We start from the raw sequence: 21,909 nt of genomic DNA, 5'->3' as shown, positions 1-21,909 counted from the left end.
AGGACTAATGAACAAGGACAAATGGATCACACAACGAGTCACAAGGACTAATGAGCAAGGATAAATGGTTCACACAACAAGTGACAATAACAAGGACAAATGGCTTACACAACGAATCACAAGTACTAATAAACAAGGACAAATGGTTTAAACAACGAGTCACATAGACTAATGAAGAAGGACAAATGGTTTACACAACGAGTCACAAGACTAATGAAAAAGGACAAATGGTTCACACAACGAGTCACAAGGACTAATGAACAAGGACAAATGGCTCACACAACGAGTCAGATGGAGTAAAGAACAAGGATAGTTGGTTCACACAACGATTTAGAAGGACTAATGAACAAAGGCAAATAGTTTACACAACGAGTTAGAAGGACTAATGAAAAAGGACAATTGATTCACACAACGAGTCACAAGGACTAATGAACAAGGAAAAATGGTTCACATAATAAGCCACAATAACAAGGACAAATGGTTTACACAACGAGTCACAAGAACTAAAAAACAAGGATAAATGGTTTACACAACGAGTCACAAGGATAAATGGTTTACACAACGAGTCACAAGACTAATGAACACGGACAAATTGTTTAAACAACGAGTCACAAGAACTAAAGAACAAGGACAAATGGTGATGCGGGAGCAATGTCGAGCTCTAGCGCACTCTTACTTAACGCTGATCCGAGTCCTTATTTTGGTGCTAAAAGAAATGCGAGTTATGTCACAATGATAAGTTGGACATCGAGCTCTAGCTGATCCAAGGAGTGCCGCCCAAGGAGAGTGCCGCCCAAGTTAGAGGATGATTTTAGTCTTCCTCACCTAGTTTTCCTCACCTAGTTTTTACAAAAATCTAGCATATTTTTTCTATATAATTTTAAATAATGCCTTGGTGCCCAAGCATGCCTAGGAAATAGTTTTTAGCATTTAATGTTGCCTTGGAGCCCAAGCACATATTTGCTATATAAGGGGCGAAAATCCTCATTTGTAAGAATCCAATTTTCAGAAATATAAACCCAAGTGTAGAGATTTTCTCTCAAACTTTGAATGCTTGCGAGTGTTCTTGTCTTCCTTGCGAGGTCGGCGCCTTATTTCACCTTGTTTGTGTGTTCTTGGTTGAAATATCCTTTATTTCCCTCCTTGTTCTTGTGTGGTCTTGGTTGGAGATTCCAGTTTTAGTTGAGTTATCTTGCGAGGTTTCTTAGCTAATCCATATCCATTTTACTTAACATTTTCCGCTGCAATTTAAACTCATAAAACACCAAAAATATCACTCACAATACTTTACCAAATCAGGCCTTTTCGTGTCTAACATTCACACCGATTTGGTATCCGGTTTTACATCAAATTGGTTATCAGAGCTGTGTTCAAATTTGTTTCTTAACAAGTTTGTCTTGGGAAAAGCATAATCATGGGAGATAAAGATGGAAAAAAGTTGGATTGCTACAATGAAGAAGTTGAACTAGAGGATAATTTATTCTTTTCCAAAGATTTTATGGAGGAAGGTGATTCTTCCTTAAATTTTGATTTGCCACCAATATTTGACGACTATGGTGATGATGATGCATTGGATGATGTCACTTTCAAAGTTACAAATCCTATGAACTTCTATGTGATTGTTTTTCAAGAAAAAGAGCGTTATCAGTCTCCACTTGAAAGCTACATTAAGAAGAAGCTCAACGGACATATCGTGAGTAAAATTAGTTTGAGCATATTTCTTTATCATGATGAACACAAGCAATTCAAGGTTGCTACCTTGAAAATGACCAAGTATGCATCCTTGTGGTATGAGAACCTTAAGAAGCAAAGAAGGCGTGAAAGAAAGAGTAAGATTGAGACTTGGGATAAGTTGAAGAAGCACTTGCAAAAACGCTTCGTGCCAAGAGACTATGAACAAGAGCAGTACTTGATGCTTACATCTCTTTCTCAAGGTAATTTAAGTGTGACTGATTACATTAAGGAGTTTGAAAGACTAATTATGGTGTGTGACCTTGAGGAACGGGAGGAGATGCAAATTGCTCGGTTCATTAAGGGTTTGAGTCCTTCATTGGCCCAACGAGTTGAAGTTCAGAATTTCCTTGATTTTAATGATGTGTGTAAGCTTGCTCTTAAGTTTGAAAAGCAGGACAAAGGAAAGAAACCCCTGGTTGCTCGTGATGGTTCTAAGGGTGTTAATCCTTTTTATAAGTCAAGCGCTACATCATCGTTCAATAAGGAAGCCAAAAAGGAAGAACCCAAAGACAAAGGCAAAGGAGTTGCTACTGATTTTAAAAATATGGGTGCTAGGAGATGCTTTAAATGCCAAGGTTATGGACACATCGCTAACGAATGTCCCCAAAAGAGAGCGCTTACTCTTCAAGAGTTAGGTGAGATTACTCCATGTTTCGTGGTGACAAATGAGACGGAGGTCAATTCTGTCCAGAACGATGGAGATGAAGAAGATGATGAGGTTCACACTCATATTGTGGAACCATCATATGACACTGATAAGGAGATGTTCGTGGTGAGAAACTTGCATATTCAATCCACACCGATTGAAATGGAGCAACGTGAGTGATTTTCCATGCTCGTTGTAAGGTGCGTGGTAAGACTTGCAATTTGTTTATTGATAGTGGGTCTTGCACAAATGCGGTTGCTACTGAATTGGTGGATTCCTTTAAGCTTGAGACTCGTAATCACCATAAACCATACATCTTTGCATTGGTTGAATGAAAACAGTGGGATTAAAGTCAAGAAACAAGCTTTGCTTTCATTTGTTATGGGTCCCTATGAAGATGAAGTATGGTGTGACGTGTTACCCATGAGTGCATGTCATATTCTATTGGGACGACCATGGCAGTTTGATAGAGAAGTTGTTCATCAAGGAAGGGATAACATTTACATTGTTAGTAAGGGTAAAAACAGATTCCACTTGAAACCCTTGTCACCTAACAAAGTAAAGAAGAAAAATGAGAATTTGTTTATGAATGCTAAAGAATTTGTTGAAGCATTAGAACAAGGGGAACAAGCTTATGTTCTTATGGTTCGAGATGTAGAAGAGGGAATTGGAGTTCATGACGAGACTGTCCAAATGTTGTTGAATGAGTTTGGTGATGTGTTCCCGGAAGAGTTGCCACTTGGATTACCTCCTAAGCGTGGCATAGAGCACCAAATTGATCTTATTCCAGGAGCTACACTTCCAAACAAACCAGCCTATCGATGCAATCCAGAAGAGGATAAAGAGTTGCAAAGACAAGTGCAAGAATTGATTGATCGAGGCTATGTGCAAGAGAGTCTTAGTCCTTGTGCCGTACCTGCTCTTTTGGTACCCAAGAAGGATGGGACATGGCGTATGTGTATTGATAGCCGAGCGGTGAACAATATTACAATCAAATATCGCTTTCCTATGCCGAGACTAGATGATATGCTTGATGAGTTGAATGGAGCTCGTGTGTTCTCGAAAATTGATCTTCGAAGTGGTTATCATCAAATGAGGATTCGAGAAGGTGACGAATGGAAAACAGCCTTCAAAACAAAGCAAGGGTTGTATGAGTGGCTTGTTATGCCATTTGGGTTATGCAATGCTCCTAGTTCTTTCATGCGGCTGATGAATGAGGTCCTAAGGCCATTTCTTAATAAGTTTGTTGTTGTTTATCTTGACGACATTCTTATTTACAGCAAAAATAAGGAACAACACTTGGAGGATTTGAGGAAGGTATTTGAGAAGCTAAGAGAACAGAAGCTTTATGGAAAGCTCGAGAAATGTATGTTCATGGTGCCTAGTGTAACCTTTCTTGGTTATATCGTTGGAGAAGAAGGGGTGAGCGTTGATCCTTCAAAAGTGGAAGCAATTCAATCGTGGCCTATTCCTAAAACAACTACTGAAGTTAGAAGTTTTCATGGATTGCTTCGTTTTATCGAAGGTTCATTCAGAATTTTAGCTCTATTGTTGCACCTATCACAGAGCTAACAAAGAAAGGAGAGTTTGTGTGGAATCCAAGTGCACAAAAGGCATTTGATGAGATCAAAGATAAGTTGTGTTCAGCACCTATTCTAGCTTTGCCCAACTTTGACAAATTGTTCGAAGTTGAATGCGACGCTAGCGGAGTTGGAGTTGGAGCTGTTCTAATCCAAGAGAAACGACCTATTGCATTCTTTAGTGAGAAATTGGGTGGAGCAAGGCTAAAGTATTCCACCTATGACAAAGAGTTCTATGCGATTGTGCGAGCCTTTGGATCATTGGGCTCATTATCTTCGCCCAAAACCATTTGTTCGCATTCGATCACGAGGCTCTAAAGCACATTCATGGGCAACAAAAGTTGAATGCAAGACATGCCAGATGGGTAGAGTTCCTACAATCCTTTACCTTTTCTTCAAAGTATAAAATGGGAAACTCTAATGTTGTGGTTGATGCGCTTTCAAGGAGGCATTGTTTGCTTGTTGCACTTGATGCGAGGTTACTTGGATTTGAGCAATTGAAAGAATTATACAAAGATGATCCTGATTTCTCAAATGAACTTATTAGTCCTACTAATTTGTTCTCGGTGCAAGAAGGATATTTGTTCAAAGGAAACAAGCTTTGTATTCCTAAGAGCTCAATTCGAGAGCTATTGGTTAGAGAAGCGCATGGAGGAGCGTTGGCTGGACACTTTGGCGTCAATAAAACGTATGATATCCTTGGAGAGCACTTCTATTGGCCTAAGATGCTCAAGGATGTGCAAGATGTGATAGCAAGGTGTGCTACATGCCAAGTATCGAAAAGTTCATTCACTAAGGGGCTTTACACTCCCTTACCAGTTCCTACACAACCATGGGACGAGGTAAGCATGGATTTTATTGTTGGGTTGCCGCGAACTCAAAGAGGTAAAGATTCAATCATGGTGGTGGTTGATCGATTCTCAAAAATGGCTCATTTCATACCATGTCACAAAACTGATGATGCTTCTAAAGTAGCTGAGTTGTATTACAAGGAAGTTGTTCGTCTACATGGCATTCCTAAAACTATTGTTTCCGATCGAGACACTAAGTTTTTAAGCTACTTTTGGAAGACGTTGTGGCGTTTGGTTGGTACTAAGCTGTTGTTTAGTACTTCTCACCATCCCCAAACTGATGGTCAAACGGAGGTGACAAATCGAACTCTTGGAAGTTTGTTACGAGGTTTAGTGAGTAAGAGCACAAAGGATTGGGATGTGAAGTTGGCACATGCTGAGTTTGCCTATAATCGTACACCGTCTATGACTACTGGCCGTGCACCATTCGAGATCGTTTATGGGATAAATCCTTATCTCCCTATTGATCTTATTCCTATTCCAAAGAAGGAGACGGTAAGTTTTGAAGCTAAGGAAAGACAAGCTGCATTCTTGCGTACTTGTGAGCAAATCAAAGCTCAAATTGAGAAGGCTAATGCAAGATACAAGGAGAAAGCTAATAAGCATCGAAAACAGCCTACATTCAAGGTGGGAGATCTTGTTTGGTTACATCTTCGCAAGGAGAGGTTTCCCTCTAAGCGAAAGAACAAGTTAATGCCAAGGGCCGATGGTCCATTTCGAGTGCTTGAACGCTACGGTGAAAGTGCTTACAAAATTGAACTCCCTGATGAATATGGTGGTGTAAGTGCTACTTTCAATATTGGTGATCTATCTCCATACTTGGATGATGAAAATTTGAGGACAAATTCTTTTGAAGAAGGAGAGAATGATGCGGGAGCAATGTCGAGCTCTAGCGCACTCTTACTTAACGCTGATCCGAGTCCTTATTTTGGTGCTAAAAGAAATGCGAGTTATGTCACAATGATAAGTTGGACATCGAGCTCTAGCTGATCCAAGGAGTGCCGCCCAAGGAGAGTGCCGCCCAAGTTAGAGGATGATTTTAGTCTTCCTCACCTAGTTTTCCTCACCTAGTTTTTACAAAAATCTAGCATATTTTTTCTATATAATTTTAAATAATGCCTTGGTGCCCAAGCATGCCTAGGAAATAGTTTTTAGCATTTAATGTTGCCTTGGAGCCCAAGCACATATTTGCTATATAAGGGGCGAAAATCCTCATTTGTAAGAATCCAATTTTCAGAAATATAAACCCAAGTGTAGAGATTTTCTCTCAAACTTTGAATGCTTGCGAGTGTTCTTGTCTTCCTTGCGAGGTCGGCGCCTTATTTCACCTTGTTTCTTGTGTGTTCTTGGTTGAAATATCCTTTATTTCCCTCCTTGTTCCTGTGTGGTCTTGGTTGGAGATTCCAGTTTTAGTTGAGTTATCTTGCGAGGTTTCTTAGCTAATCCATATCCATTTTACTTAACATTTTCCGCTGCAATTTAAACTCATAAAACGCCAAAAATATCACTCACAATACTTTACCAAATCAGGCCTTTTCGTGTCTAACATTCACACCGATTTGGTATCCGGTTTTACATCAAATGGTTTACACAACGAGTCACAAGGTCTAAAGAACAAGGACAAATAGTTTACACAACGAGTCACAAGGACTAATGAGCATGGACAAATGGTTCACACAACGAGTCACAAGGACTAATGAGCAAGGATAAATGGTTCACACAACAGGTCACAATAACAAGGACAAATGGTTTACACAACGAATCACAAGTACTAATAAACAAGGACAAATGGTTTAAACAACGAGTCACATAGACTAATGAAGAAGGACAAATGGTTTACACAACGAGTCACAAGACTAATGAACAAGGACAAATGGTTCTCACAACGAGTCACAAGGACTAATGAACAAGGACAAATGGCTCACACAACGAGTCACATGAACTAAAGAACAAGGACAGTTGGTTCACACAACGATTTAGAAGGACTAATGAACAAGGGCTAATAGTTTACACAACGAGTCACAAGGATTAAAGAACATGGACAAATGGTTCACACAACGAGTCACAAGGTTTAAAGAACAAGGACAAATAGTTTACACAACGAGTCAAAAGGACTAATGAACATGGACAAATGGTTCACACAACGAGTCACAAGGACTCATGAGCAAGGATAGATGGTTCACACAACAAGTCACAATAAAAAGGACAAATGGTTTATACAACGAATCACAAGGACTAATAAACAAGGACAAATGGTTTAAACAACGAGTCACAAGGACTAATGAACAAGGACAAATGGTTTACACAACGAGTCACAAGGACAAATGCTTCACACAAGGAGTCACAAGACTAATGAACAAGGACAAATTGTTTAAACAACGTGTCACAAAGACTAAAGAACTAGGACAAATGGTTCACACAACGAGTCACAAGGTCTAAATAACAAGGACAAATAGTTTACACAACGAGTCACAAGGACTAATGAACAAGGACAAATGGTTTACACAACGAGTCACAAGGACAAATGTTTTACACAACGAGTCACAAGACTAATGAACAAGGACAAATTCTTTAAACAACGAGTCACTAGGACAAATGGTTCACACAACGAGTCACAAGGTCTAAAGAACAAGGACAAATAGTTTACACAAGGAGTCACAAAGACTAATGAACAAGGACAAATGGATCACACAACGAGTCACAAGGACTAATGAGCAAGGATAAATGGTTCACACAACAAGTCACAATAACAAGGACAAATGGCTTACACAACGAATCACAAGTACTAATAAACAAGGACAAATGGTTTAAACAACGAGTCACATAGACTAATGAAGAAGGACAAATGGTTTACACAACGAGTCACAAGACTAATGAACAAGGACAAATGGTTCACACAACGAGTCACAAGGACTAATGAACAAGGACAAATGGCTCACACAACGAGTCAGATGGACTAAAGAACAAGGATAGTTGGTTCACACAACGATTTAGAAGGACTAATGAACAAAGGCAAATAGTTTACACAACGAGTTAGAAGGACTAATGAAAAAGGACAATTGATTCACACAACGAGTCACAAGGACTAATGAACAAGGAAAAATGGTTCACATAATAAGCCACAATAACAAGGACAAATGGTTTACACAACGAGTCACAAGAACTAAAAAACAAGGATAAATGGTTTACACAACGAGTCACAAGGATAAATGGTTTACACAACGAGTCACAAGACTAATGAACACGGACAAATTGTTTAAACAACGAGTCACAAGAACTAAAGAACAAGGACAAATGGTTTACACAACAAGTCACAAGGTCTAAAGAACAAGGACAAATAGTTTACACAACGAGTCACAAGGACTAATGAACATGGACAAATGGTTCACACAACGAGTCACAAGGACTAATGAGCAAGGATAAATGGTTCACACAACAGGTCACAATACAAAGGACAAATGATTTACACAACGAATCACAAGTACTAATAAACAAGGACAAATGGTTTAAACAACGAGTCACATAGACTAATGAAGAAGGACAAATGGTTTACACAACGATTCACAAGACTAATGAACAAGGACAAATGGTTCACACAACGAGTCAAAAGGACTAATGAACAAGGACAAATGGCTCACACAACGAGTCACATGGACTAAAGAACAAGGACAGTTGGTTCACACAACGATTTAGAAGGACTAATGAACAAGGGCAAATAGTTTACACGAGTTAGAAGGACTAATGAACAAGGACAATTGATTCACACAACGAGTCACAAGGACTAATGAACAAGGAAAAATGGTTCACATAATAAGTCACAATAATAAGGACAAATGGTTTACACAACGAGTCACAAGAACTAAAAAACAAGGACAAATTGTTTAAACAACGAGTCAGAAGGACTAAAGAACAAGGACAAATGGTTCACACAACGAGTCACAAGGTCTAAAGAACAAGGACAAATAGTTTACACAACGAGCCACAAGGACTAATGAACAAGGATAAATGGTTTACACAACGAGTCACAACGATAAATGGTTTACACAACGAGTCACAAGACTAATGAACACGGACAAATTGTTTAAACAACGAGTCCCAAGGACTAAAGAACAAGGACAAATGGTTCACACAACGAGTCACAAGGTCTAAAGAACAAGGACAAATAGTTTACACAACGAGTCACAAGCACTAATGAACATGGACAAATGGTTCACACAACGAGTCACAAGGACTAATGAGCAAGGATAAATGGTTCACACAACAAGTCACAATAAAAAGGACAAATGGTTTATACAATGAATCACAAGGACTAATAAACAAGGACAAATGGTTTAAACAAGGAGTCACAAGGACTAATGAACAAGGACAAATGGTTTACACAACGAGTCACAAGGACAAATGGTTTACACAACGAGTCACAAGACTAATGAACAAGGACAAATTGTTTAAACAACGTATCACAAGGAATAAATAACAAGGACAAATTGTTTAAACAACGAGTCACAAGGATTAAAGAACAAGGACAAATGGTTCACACAACGAGTCACAAGGTCTAAAGAACAAGGACAAATAGTTTACACAACGAGTCACAAGGACTAATGAACAAGGACAAATGGTTTACACAATGAGTCACAAGGACAAATGGTTTACACAACGAGTCACAAGACTAATGAACAAGGACAAATTGTTTAAACAACGAGTCACTAGGACTAAAGAACAAGGACAAATGGTTCACAGAACGAGTCACAAGGTCTAAAGAACAAGGACAAATAGTTTACACAAGGAGTCATAAGGACTAATGAATAAGGACTAATGGATCACACAACGAGTCACAAGGACTAATGAACAAGGACAAATGGTTTACACAACGAGTCACAAGGACAAATGGTTAACACAAGGAGTCACAAGACTAATGAACAAGGACAAATTGTTTAAACAACGTGTCACAAAGACTAAAGAACTAGGACAAATGGTTCACACAACGAGTCACAAGGTCTAAAGAACAAGGACAAATAGTTTACACAACGAGTCACAAGGACTAATGAACAAGGACAAATGGTTTACACAACGAGTCACAAGCACAAATGGTTTACACAACGAGTCACAAGACTAATGAACAAGGACAAATTGTTTAAACAACGAGTCACAAGGACAAATGGTTCACACAACGAGTCACAAAGTCTAAAGAACAAGGACAAATAGTTTACACAAGGAGTCACAAAGACTAATGAACAAGGACAAATAGATCACACAACGAGTCACAAGGACTAATGAGCAAGGATAAATGGTTCACACAACAAGTCACAATAACAAGGACAAATGGTTTACACAACGAATCACAAGTACTAATAAACAAGGACAAATGGTTTAAACAACGAGTCACATAGACTAATGAACAAGGACAAATGGTTTACACAACGAGTCACAAGGACAAATGGTTAACACAAGGAGTCACAAGACTAATGAACAAGGACAAATTGTTTAAACAACGTGTCACAAAGACTAAAGAACTAGGACAAATGGTTCACACAACGAGTCACAAGGTCTAAAGAACAAGGACAAATAGTTTACACAACGAGTCACAAGGACTAATGAACAAGGACAAATGGTTTACACAACGATTCACAAGCACAAATGGTTTACACAACGAGTCACAAGACTAATGAACAAGGACAAATTGTTTAAACAACGAGTCACAAGGACTAATGAACAAGGACAAATGGTTTACACAACGAGTCACAAGCACAAATGGTTTACACAACGAGTCACAAGACTAATGAACAAGGACAAATTGTTTAAACAACGAGTCACAAGGACAAATGGTTCACACAACGAGTCACAAAGTCTAAAGAACAAGGACAAATAGTTTACACAAGGAGTCACAAAGACTAATGAACAAGGACAAATAGATCACACAACGAGTCACAAGGACTAATGAGCAAGGATAAATGGTTCACACAACAAGTCACAATAACAAGGACAAATGGTTTACACAACGAATCACAAGTACTAATAAACAAGGACAAATGGTTTAAACAACGAGTCACATAGACTAATGAACAAGGACAAATGGTTTACACAACGAGTCACAAGGACAAATGGTTAACACAAGGAGTCACAAGACTAATGAACAAGGACAAATTGTTTAAACAACGTGTCACAAAGACTAAAGAACTAGGACAAATGGTTCACACAACGAGTCACAAGGTCTAAAGAACAAGGACAAATAGTTTACACAACGAGTCACAAGGACTAATGAACAAGGACAAATGGTTTATACAACGAGTCACAAGCACAAATGGTTTACACAACGAGTCACAAAGACTAATGAACAAGGACAAATAGATCACACAACGAGTCACAAGGACTAATGAGCAAGGATAAATGGTTCACACAACAAGTCACAATAACAAGGACAAATGGTTTACACAACGAATCACAAGTACTAATAAACAAGGACAAATGGTTTAAACAACGAGTCACAAGGACTAATGAACAAGGACAAATGGTTTACACAACGAGTCACAAGGACAAATGGTTAACACAAGGAGTCACAAGACTAATGAACAAGGACAAATTGTTTAAACAACGTGTCACAAAGACTAAAGAACTAGGAAAAATGGTTCACACAACGAGTCACAAGGTCTAAAGAACAAGGACAAATAGTTTACACAACGAGTCACAAGGACTAATGAACAAGGACAAATGGTTTACACAACGAGTCACAAGCACAAATGGTTTACACAACGAGTCACAAGACTAATGAACAAGGACAAATTGTTTAAACAACGAGTCACAAGGACAAATGGTTCACACAACGAGTCACAAAGTCTAAAGAACAAGGACAAATAGTTTACACAAGGAGTCACAAAGACTAATGAACAAGGACAAATAGATCACACAACGAGTCACAAGGACTAATGAGCAAGGAAAAATGGTTCACACAACAGGTCACAATACAAAGGACAAATGATTTACACAACGAATCACAAGTACTAATAAACAAGGACAAATGGTTTAAACAACGAGTCACATAGACTAATGAAGAAGGACAAATGGTTTACACAACGAGTCACAAGACTAAAGAACAAGGACAAATGGTTCACACAACGAGTCACAAGGTCTAAAGAACAAGGACAAATAGTTTACACAAGGAGTCACAAAGACTAATGAACAACGACAAATGGATCACACAACGAGTCACAAGGACTAATGAGCAAGGATAAATGGTTCACACAACAGGTCACAATACAAAGGACAAATGATTTACACAACGAATCACAAGTACTAATAAACAAGGACAAATGGTTTAAACAACGAGTCACATAGACTAATGAAGAAGGACAAATGGTTTACACAACGAGTCACAAGACTAATGAACAAGGACAAATGGTTCACACAACGAGTCAAAAGGACTAATGAACAAGGACAAATGGCTCACACAACGAGTCACATGGACTAAAGAACAAGGACAGTTGGTTCACACAACGATTTAGAAGGACTAATGAACAAGGGCAAATAGTTTACACGAGTTAGAAGGACTAATGAACAAGGACAATTGATTCACACAACGAGTCACAAGGACTAATGAACAAGGAAAAATGGTTCACATAATAAGTCACAATAATAAGGACAAATGGTTTACACAACGAGTCACAAGAACTAAAAAACAAGGACAAATTGTTTAAACAACGAGTCAGAAGGACTAAAGAACAAGGACAAATGGTTCACACAACGAGTCACAAGGTCTAAAGAACAAGGACAAATAGTTTACACAACGAGCCACAAGGACTAATGAACAAGGATAAATGGTTTACACAACGAGTCACAACGATAAATGGTTTACACAACGAGTCACAAGACTAATGAACACGGACAAATTGTTTAAACAACGAGTCCCAAGGACTAAAGAACAAGGACAAATGGTTCACACAACGAGTCACAAGGTCTAAAGAACAAGGACAAATAGTTTACACAACGAGTCACAAGCACTAATGAACATGGACAAATGGTTCACACAACGAGTCACAAGGACTAATGAGCAAGGATAAATGGTTCACACAACAAGTCACAATAAAAAGGACAAATGGTTTATACAATGAATCACAAGGACTAATAAACAAGGACAAATGGTTTAAACAAGGAGTCACAAGGACTAATGAACAAGGACAAATGGTTTACACAACGAGTCACAAGGACAAATGGTTTACACAACGAGTCACAAGACTAATGAACAAGGACAAATTGTTTAAACAACGTATCACAAGGAATAAATAACAAGGACAAATTGTTTAAACAACGAGTCACAAGGATTAAAGAACAAGGACAAATGGTTCACACAACGAGTCACAAGGTCTAAAGAACAAGGACAAATAGTTTACACAACGAGTCACAAGGACTAATGAACAAGGACAAATGGTTTACACAATGAGTCACAAGGACAAATGGTTTACACAACGAGTCACAAGACTAATGAACAAGGACAAATTGTTTAAACAACGAGTCACTAGGACTAAAGAACAAGGACAAATGGTTCACAGAACGAGTCACAAGGTCTAAAGAACAAGGACAAATAGTTTACACAAGGAGTCATAAGGACTAATGAATAAGGACTAATGGATCACACAACGAGTCACAAGGACTAATGAACAAGGACAAATGGTTTACACAACGAGTCACAAGGACAAATGGTTAACACAAGGAGTCACAAGACTAATGAACAAGGACAAATTGTTTAAACAACGTGTCACAAAGACTAAAGAACTAGGACAAATGGTTCACACAACGAGTCACAAGGTCTAAAGAACAAGGACAAATAGTTTACACAACGAGTCACAAGGACTAATGAACAAGGACAAATGGTTTACACAACGAGTCACAAGCACAAATGGTTTACACAACGAGTAACAAGACTAATGAACAAGGACAAATTGTTTAAACAACGAGTCACAAGGACAAATGGTTCACACAACGAGTCACAAAGTCTAAAGAACAAGGACAAATAGTTTACACAAGGAGTCACAAAGACTAATGAACAAGGACAAATAGATCACACAACGAGTCACAAGGACTAATGAGCAAGGATAAATGGTTCACACAACAAGTCACAATAACAAGGACAAATGGTTTACACAACGAATCACAAGTACTAATAAACAAGGACAAATGGTTTAAACAACGAGTCACATAGACTAATGAACAAGGACAAATGGTTTACACAACGAGTCACAAGGACAAATGGTTAACACAAGGAGTCACAAGACTAATGAACAAGGACAAATTGTTTAAACAACGTGTCACAAAGACTAAAGAACTAGGACAAATGGTTCACACAACGAGTCACAAGGTCTAAAGAACAAGGACAAATAGTTTACACAACGAGTCACAAGGACTAATGAACAAGGACAAATGGTTTACACAACGAGTCACAAGCACAAATGGTTTACACAACGAGTCACAAGACTAATGAACAAGGACAAATTGTTTAAACAACGAGTCACAAGGACTAATGAACAAGGACAAATGGTTTACACAACGAGTCACAAGCACAAATGGTTTACACAACGAGTCACAAGACTAATGAACAAGGACAAATTGTTTAAACAACGAGTCACAAGGACAAATGGTTCACACAACGAGTCACAAAGTCTAAAGAACAAGGACAAATAGTTTACACAAGGAGTCACAAAGACTAAAGAACAAGGACAAATAGATCACACAACGAGTCACAAGGACTAATGAGCAAGGATAAATGGTTCACACAACAAGTCACAATAACAAGGACAAATGGTTTACACAACGAATCACAAGTACTAATAAACAAGGACAAATGGTTTAAACAACGAGTCACATAGACTAATGAACAAGGACAAATGGTTTACACAACGAGTCACAAGGACAAATGGTTAACACAAGGAGTCACAAGACTAATGAACAAGGACAAATTGTTTAAACAACGTGTCACAAAGACTAAAGAACTAGGACAAATGGTTCACACAACGAGTCACAAGGTCTAAAGAACAAGGACAAATAGTTTACACAACGAGTCACAAGGACTAATGAACAAGGACAAATGGTTTACACAACGAGTCACAGGACAAATGGTTTACACAACGAGTCACAAAGACTAATGAACAAGGACAAATAGATCACACAACGAGTCACAAGGACTAATGAGCAAGGATAAATGGTTCACACAACAAGTCACAATAACAAGGACAAATGGTTTACACAACGAATCACAAGTACTAATAAACAAGGACAAATGGTTTAAACAACGAGTCACAAGGACTAATGAACAAGGACAAATTGTTTACACAACGAGTCACAAGGACAAATGGTTAACACAAGGAGTCACAAGACTAATGAACAAGGACAAATTGTTTAAACAACGTGTCACAAAGACTAAAGAACTAGGACAAATGGTTCACACAACGAGTCACAAGGTCTAAAGAACAAGGACAAATAGTTTACACAACGAGTCACAAGGACTAATGAACAAGGACAAATGGTTTACACAACGAGTCACAAGCACAAATGGTTTACACAACGAGTCACAAGACTAATGAACAAGGACAAATTGTTTAAACAACGAGTCACAAGGACAAATGGTTCACACAACGAGTCACAAAGTCTAAAGAACAAGGACAAATAGTTTACACAAGGAGTCACAAAGACTAATGAACAAGGACAAATAGATCACACAACGAGTCACAAGGACTAATGAGCAAGGAAAAATGGTTCACATAATAAGTCACAATAATAAGGACAAATGGTTTACACAACGAGTCACAAGAACTAAAAAACAAGGACAAATTGTTTAAACAACGAGTCAGAAGGACTAAAGAACAAGGACAAATGGTTCACACAACGAGTCACAAGGTCTAAAGAACAAGGACAAATAGTTTACACAACGAGCCACAAGGACTAATGAACAAGGATAAATGGTTTACACAACGAGTCACAACGATAAATGGTTTACACAACGAGTCACAAGACTAATGAACACGGACAAATTGTTTAAACAACGAGTCCCAAGGACTAAAGAACAAGGACAAATGGTTCACACAACGAGTCACAAGGTCTAAAGAACAAGGACAAATAGTTTACACAACGAGTCACAAGCACTAATGAACATGGACAAATGGTTCACACAACGAGTCACAAGGACTAATGAGCAAGGATAAATGGTTCACACAACAAGTCACAATAAAAAGGACAAATGGTTTATACAATGAATCACAAGGACTAATAAACAAGGACAAATGGTTTAAACAAGGAGTCACAAGGACTAATGAACAAGGACAAATGGTTTACACAACGAGTCACAAGGACAAATGGTTTACACAACGAATCACAAGACTAATGAACAAGGACAAATTGTTTAAACAACGTATCACAAGGAATAAATAACAAGGACAAATTGTTTAAACAACGAGTCACAAGGATTAAAGAACAAGGACAAATGGTTCACACAACGAGTCACAAGGTCTAAAGAACAAGGACAAATAGTTTACACAACGAGTCACAAGGACTAATGAACAAGGACAAATGGTTTACACAATGAGTCACAAGGACAAATGGTTTACACAACGAGTCACAAGACTAATGAACAAGGACAAATTGTTTAAACAACGAGTCACTAGGACTAAAGAACAAGGACAAATGGTTCACAGAACGAGTCACAAGGTCTAAAGAACAAGGACAAATAGTTTACACAAGGAGTCATAAGGACTAATGAATAAGGACTAATGGATCACACAACGAGTCACAAGGACTAATGAACAAGGACAAATGGTTTACACAACGAGTCACAAGGACAAATGGTTAACACAAGGAGTCACAAGACTAATGAACAAGGACAAATTGTTTAAACAACGTGTCACAAAGACTAAAGAACTAGGACAAATGGTTCACACAACGAGTCACAAGGTCTAAAGAACAAGGACAAATAGTTTACACAACGAGTCACAAGGACTAATGAACAAGGACAAATGGTTTACACAACGAGTCACAAGCACAAATGGTTTACACAACGAGTCACAAGACTAATGAACAAGGACAACTTGTTTAAACAACGAGTCACAAGGACAAATGGTTCACACAACGAGTCACAAAGTCTAAAGAACAAGGACAAATAGTTTACACAAGGAGTCACAAAGACTAATGAACAAGGACAAATAGATCACACAACGAGTCACAAGGACTAATGAGCAAGGATAAATGGTTCACACAACAAGTCACAATAACAAGGACAAATGGTTTACACAACGAATCACAAGTACTAATAAACAAGGACAAATGGTTTAAACAACGAGTCACATAGACTAATGAACAAGGACAAATGGTTTACACAACGAGTCACAAGACGAATGAACAAGGACAAATGGTTCACACAAAGAGTCACAAGGACTAATGAACAAGGACAAATGGCTCACACAACGAGTCACATGGACTAAAGAACAAGGACAGTTGGTTCACACAACGATTTAGAAGGACTAATGAACAAGGGCAAATAGTTTACACAACGAGTTAGAAGGACTAATGAACAAGGACAATTGATTCACACAACGAGTCACAAGGACTAATGAACAAGGAAAAATGGTTCACATAATAAGTCACAATAACAAGGACAAATGGTTTACACAACGAGTCACAAGAACTAAAAAACAAGGACAAATTGTTTAAACAACGAGTCACAAGGACTAAAGAACAAGGACAAATGGTTCACACAACGAGTCACTAGGTCTAAAGAACAAGGACAAATAGTTTACACAACGAGTCACAAGGACTAATGAACAAGGATAAATGGTTTACACAACGAGTCACAAGGATAAATGGTTTACACAACGAGTCACAAGACTAATGAACACGGACAAATTGTTTAAACAACGAGTCACAAGGACTAAAGAACAAGGACAAATGGTTCACACAACGAGTCACAAGGTCTAAAGAACAAGGACAAATAGATCACACAACGAGTCACAAGGACTAATGAGCAAGGATAAATGGTTCACACAACAAGTCACAATAACAAGGACAAATGGTTTACACAACGAATCACAAGTACTAATAAACAAGGACAAATGGTTTAAACAACGAGTCACAAGGACTAATGAACAAGGACAAATGGTTTACACAACGAGTCACAAGGACAAATGGTTAACACAAGGAGTCACAAGACTAATGAACAAGGACAAATTGTTTAAACAACGTGTCACAAAGACTAAAGAACTAGGACAAATGGTTCACACAACGAGTCACAAGGTCTAAAGAACAAGGAAAAATAGTTTACACAACGAGTCACAAGGACTAATGAACAAGGACAAATGGTTTACACAACGAGTCACAAGCACAAATGGTTTACACAACGAGTCACAAGACTAATGAACAAGGACAAATTGTTTAAACAACGAGTCACAAGGACAAATGGTTCACACAACGAGTCACAAAGTCTAAAGAACAAGGACAAATAGTTTACACAAGGAGTCACAAAGACTAATGAACAAGGACAAATAGATCACACAACGAGTCACAAGGACTAATGAGCAAGGAAAAATGGTTCACATAATAAGTCACAATAATAAGGACAAATGGTTTACACAACGAGTCACAAGAACTAAAAAACAAGGACAAATTGTTTAAACAACGAGTCAGAAGGACTAAAGAACAAGGACAAATGGTTCACACAACGAGTCACAAGGTCTAAAGAACAAGGACAAATAGTTTACACAACGAGCCACAAGGACTAATGAACAAGGATAAATGGTTTACACAACGAGTCACAACGATAAATGGTTTACACAACGAGTCACAAGACTAATGAACACGGACAAATTGTTTAAACAACGAGTCCCAAGGACTAAAGAACAAGGACAAATGGTTCACACAACGAGTCACAAGGTCTAAAGAACAAGGACAAATAGTTTACACAACGAGTCACAAGCACTAATGAACATGGACAAATGGTTCACACAACGAGTCACAAGGACTAATGAGCAAGGATAAATGGTTCACACAACAAGTCACAATAAAAAGGACAAATGGTTTATACAATGAATCACAAGGACTAATAAACAAGGACAAATGGTTTAAACAAGGAGTCACAAGGACTAATGAACAAGGACAAATGGTTTACACAACGAGTCACAAGGACAAATGGTTTACACAACGAATCACAAGACTAATGAACAAGGACAAATTGTTTAAACAACGTATCACAAGGAATAAATAACAAGGACAAATTGTTTAAACAACGAGTCACAAGGATTAAAGAACAAGGACAAATGGTTCACACAACGAGTCACAAGGTCTAAAGAACAAGGACAAATAGTTTACACAACGAGTCACAAGGACTAATGAACAAGGACAAATGGTTTACACAATGAGTCACAAGGACAAATGGTTTACACAACGAGTCACAAGACTAATGAACAAGGACAAATTGTTTAAACAACGAGTCACTAGGACTAAAGAACAAGGACAAATGGTTCACATAACGAGTCACAAGGTCTAAAGAACAAGGACAAATAGTTTACACAAGGAGTCATAAGGACTAATGAATAAGGACTAATGGATCACACAACGAGTCACAAGGACTAATGAACAAGGACAAATGGTTTACACAACGAGTCACAAGGACAAATGGTTAACACAAGGAGTCACAAGACTAATGAACAAGGACAAATTGTTTAAACAACGTGTCACAAAGACTAAAGAACTAGGACAAATGGTTCACACAACGAGTCACAAGGTCTAAAGAACAAGGACAAATAGTTTACACAACGAGTCACAAGGACTAATGAACAAGGACAAATGGTTTACACAACGAGTCACAAGCACAAATGGTTTACACAACGAGTCACAAGACTAATGAACAAGGACAAATTGTTTAAACAACGAGTCACAAGGACAAATGGTTCACACAACGAGTCACAAAGTCTAAAGAACAAGGACAAATAGTTTACACAAGGAGTCACAAAGACTAATGAACAAGGACAAATAGATCACACAACGAGTCACAAGGACTAATGAGCAAGGATAAATGGTTCACACAACAAGTCACAATAACAAGGACAAATGGTTTACACAACGAATCACAAGTACTAATAAACAAGGACAAATGGTTTAAACAACGAGTCACATAGACTAATGAACAAGGACAAATGGTTTACACAACGAGTCACAAGACGAATGAACAAGGACAAATGGTTCACACAAAGAGTCACAAGGACTAATGAACAAGGACAAATGGCTCACACAACGAGTCACATGGACTAAAGAACAAGGACAGTTGGTTCACACAACGATTTAGAAGGACTAATGAACAAGGGCAAATAGTTTACACAACGAGTTAGAAGGACTAATGAACAAGGACAATTGATTCACACAACGAGTCACAAGGACTAATGAACAAGGAAAAATGGTTCACATAATAAGTCACAATAACAAGGACAAATGGTTTACACAACGAGTCACAAGAACTAAAAAACAAGGACAAATTGTTTAAACAACGAGTCACAAGGACTAAAGAACAAGGACAAATGGTTCACACAACGAGTCACTAGGTCTAAAGAACAAGGACAAATAGTTTACACAACGAGTCACAAGGACTAATGAACAAGGATAAATGGTTTACACAACGAGTCACAAGGATAAATGGTTTACACAACGAGTCACAAGACTAATGAACACGGACAAATTGTTTAAACAACGAGTCACAAGGACTAAAGAACAAGGACAAATGGTTCACACAACGAGTCACAAGGTCTAAAGAACAAGGACAAATAGATCACACAACGAGTCACAAGGACTAATGAGCAAGGATAAATGGTTCACACAACAAGTCACAATAACAAGGACAAATGGTTTACACAACGAATCACAAGTACTAATAAACAAGGACAAATGGTTTAAACAACGAGTCACAAGGACTAATGAACAAGGACAAATGGTTTACACAACGAGTCACAAGGACAAATGGTTAACACAAGGAGTCACAAGACTAATGAACAAGGACAAATTGTTTAAACAACGTGTCACAAAGACTAAAGAACTAGGACAAATGGTTCACACAACGAGTCACAAGGTCTAAAGAACAAGGACAAATAGTTTACACAACGAGTCACAAGGACTAATGAACAAGGACAAATGGTTTACACAACGAGTCACAAGCACAAATGGTTTACACAACGAGTCACAAGACTAATGAACAAGGACAAATTGTTTAAACAACGAGTCACAAGGACAAATGGTTCACACAACGAGTCACAAAGTCTAAAGAACAAGGACAAATAGTTTACACAAGGAGTCACAAAGACTAATGAACAAGAACAAATAGATCACACAACGAGTCACAAGGACTAATGAGCAAGGAAAAATGGTTCACATAATAAGTCACAATAATAAGGACAAATGGTTTTACAACGAGTCACAAGAACTAAAAACAAGGACAAATTGTTTAAACAACGAGTCAGAAGGACTAAAGAACAAGGACAAATGGTTCACACAACGAGTCACAAGGTCTAAAGAACAAGGACAAATAGTTTACACAACGAGCCACAAGGACTAATGAACAAGGATAAATGGTTTACACAACGAGTCACAACGATAAATGGTTTACACAACGAGTCACAAGACTAATGAACACGGACAAATTGTTTAAACAACGAGTCCCAAGGACTAAAGAACAAGGACAAATGGTTCACACAACGAGTCACAAGGTCTAAAGAACAAGGACAAATAGTTTACACAACGAGTCACAAGCACTAATGAACATGGACAAATGGTTCACACAACGAGTCACAAGGACTAATGAGCAAGGATAAATGGTTCACACAACAAGTCACAATAAAAAGGACAAATGGTTTATACAATGAATCACAAGGACTAATAAACAAGGACAAATGGTTTAAACAAGGAGTCACAAGGACTAATGAACAAGGACAAATGGTTTACACAACGAGTCACAAGGACAAATGGTTTACACAACGAGTCACAAGACTAATGAACAAGGACAAATTGTTTAAACAACGTATCACAAGGAATAAATAACAAGGACAAATTGTTTAAACAACGAGTCACAAGGATTAAAGAACAA

This window comes from Silene latifolia, chromosome 10 (genome assembly GCF_048544455.1).
Source record: "Silene latifolia isolate original U9 population chromosome 10, ASM4854445v1, whole genome shotgun sequence".
NCBI lineage: Eukaryota > Viridiplantae > Streptophyta > Magnoliopsida > Caryophyllales > Caryophyllaceae > Silene > Silene latifolia.
The sequence above is the reverse complement of the archived record's forward strand: the minus strand, read 5'-3'. Positions refer to the sequence as shown.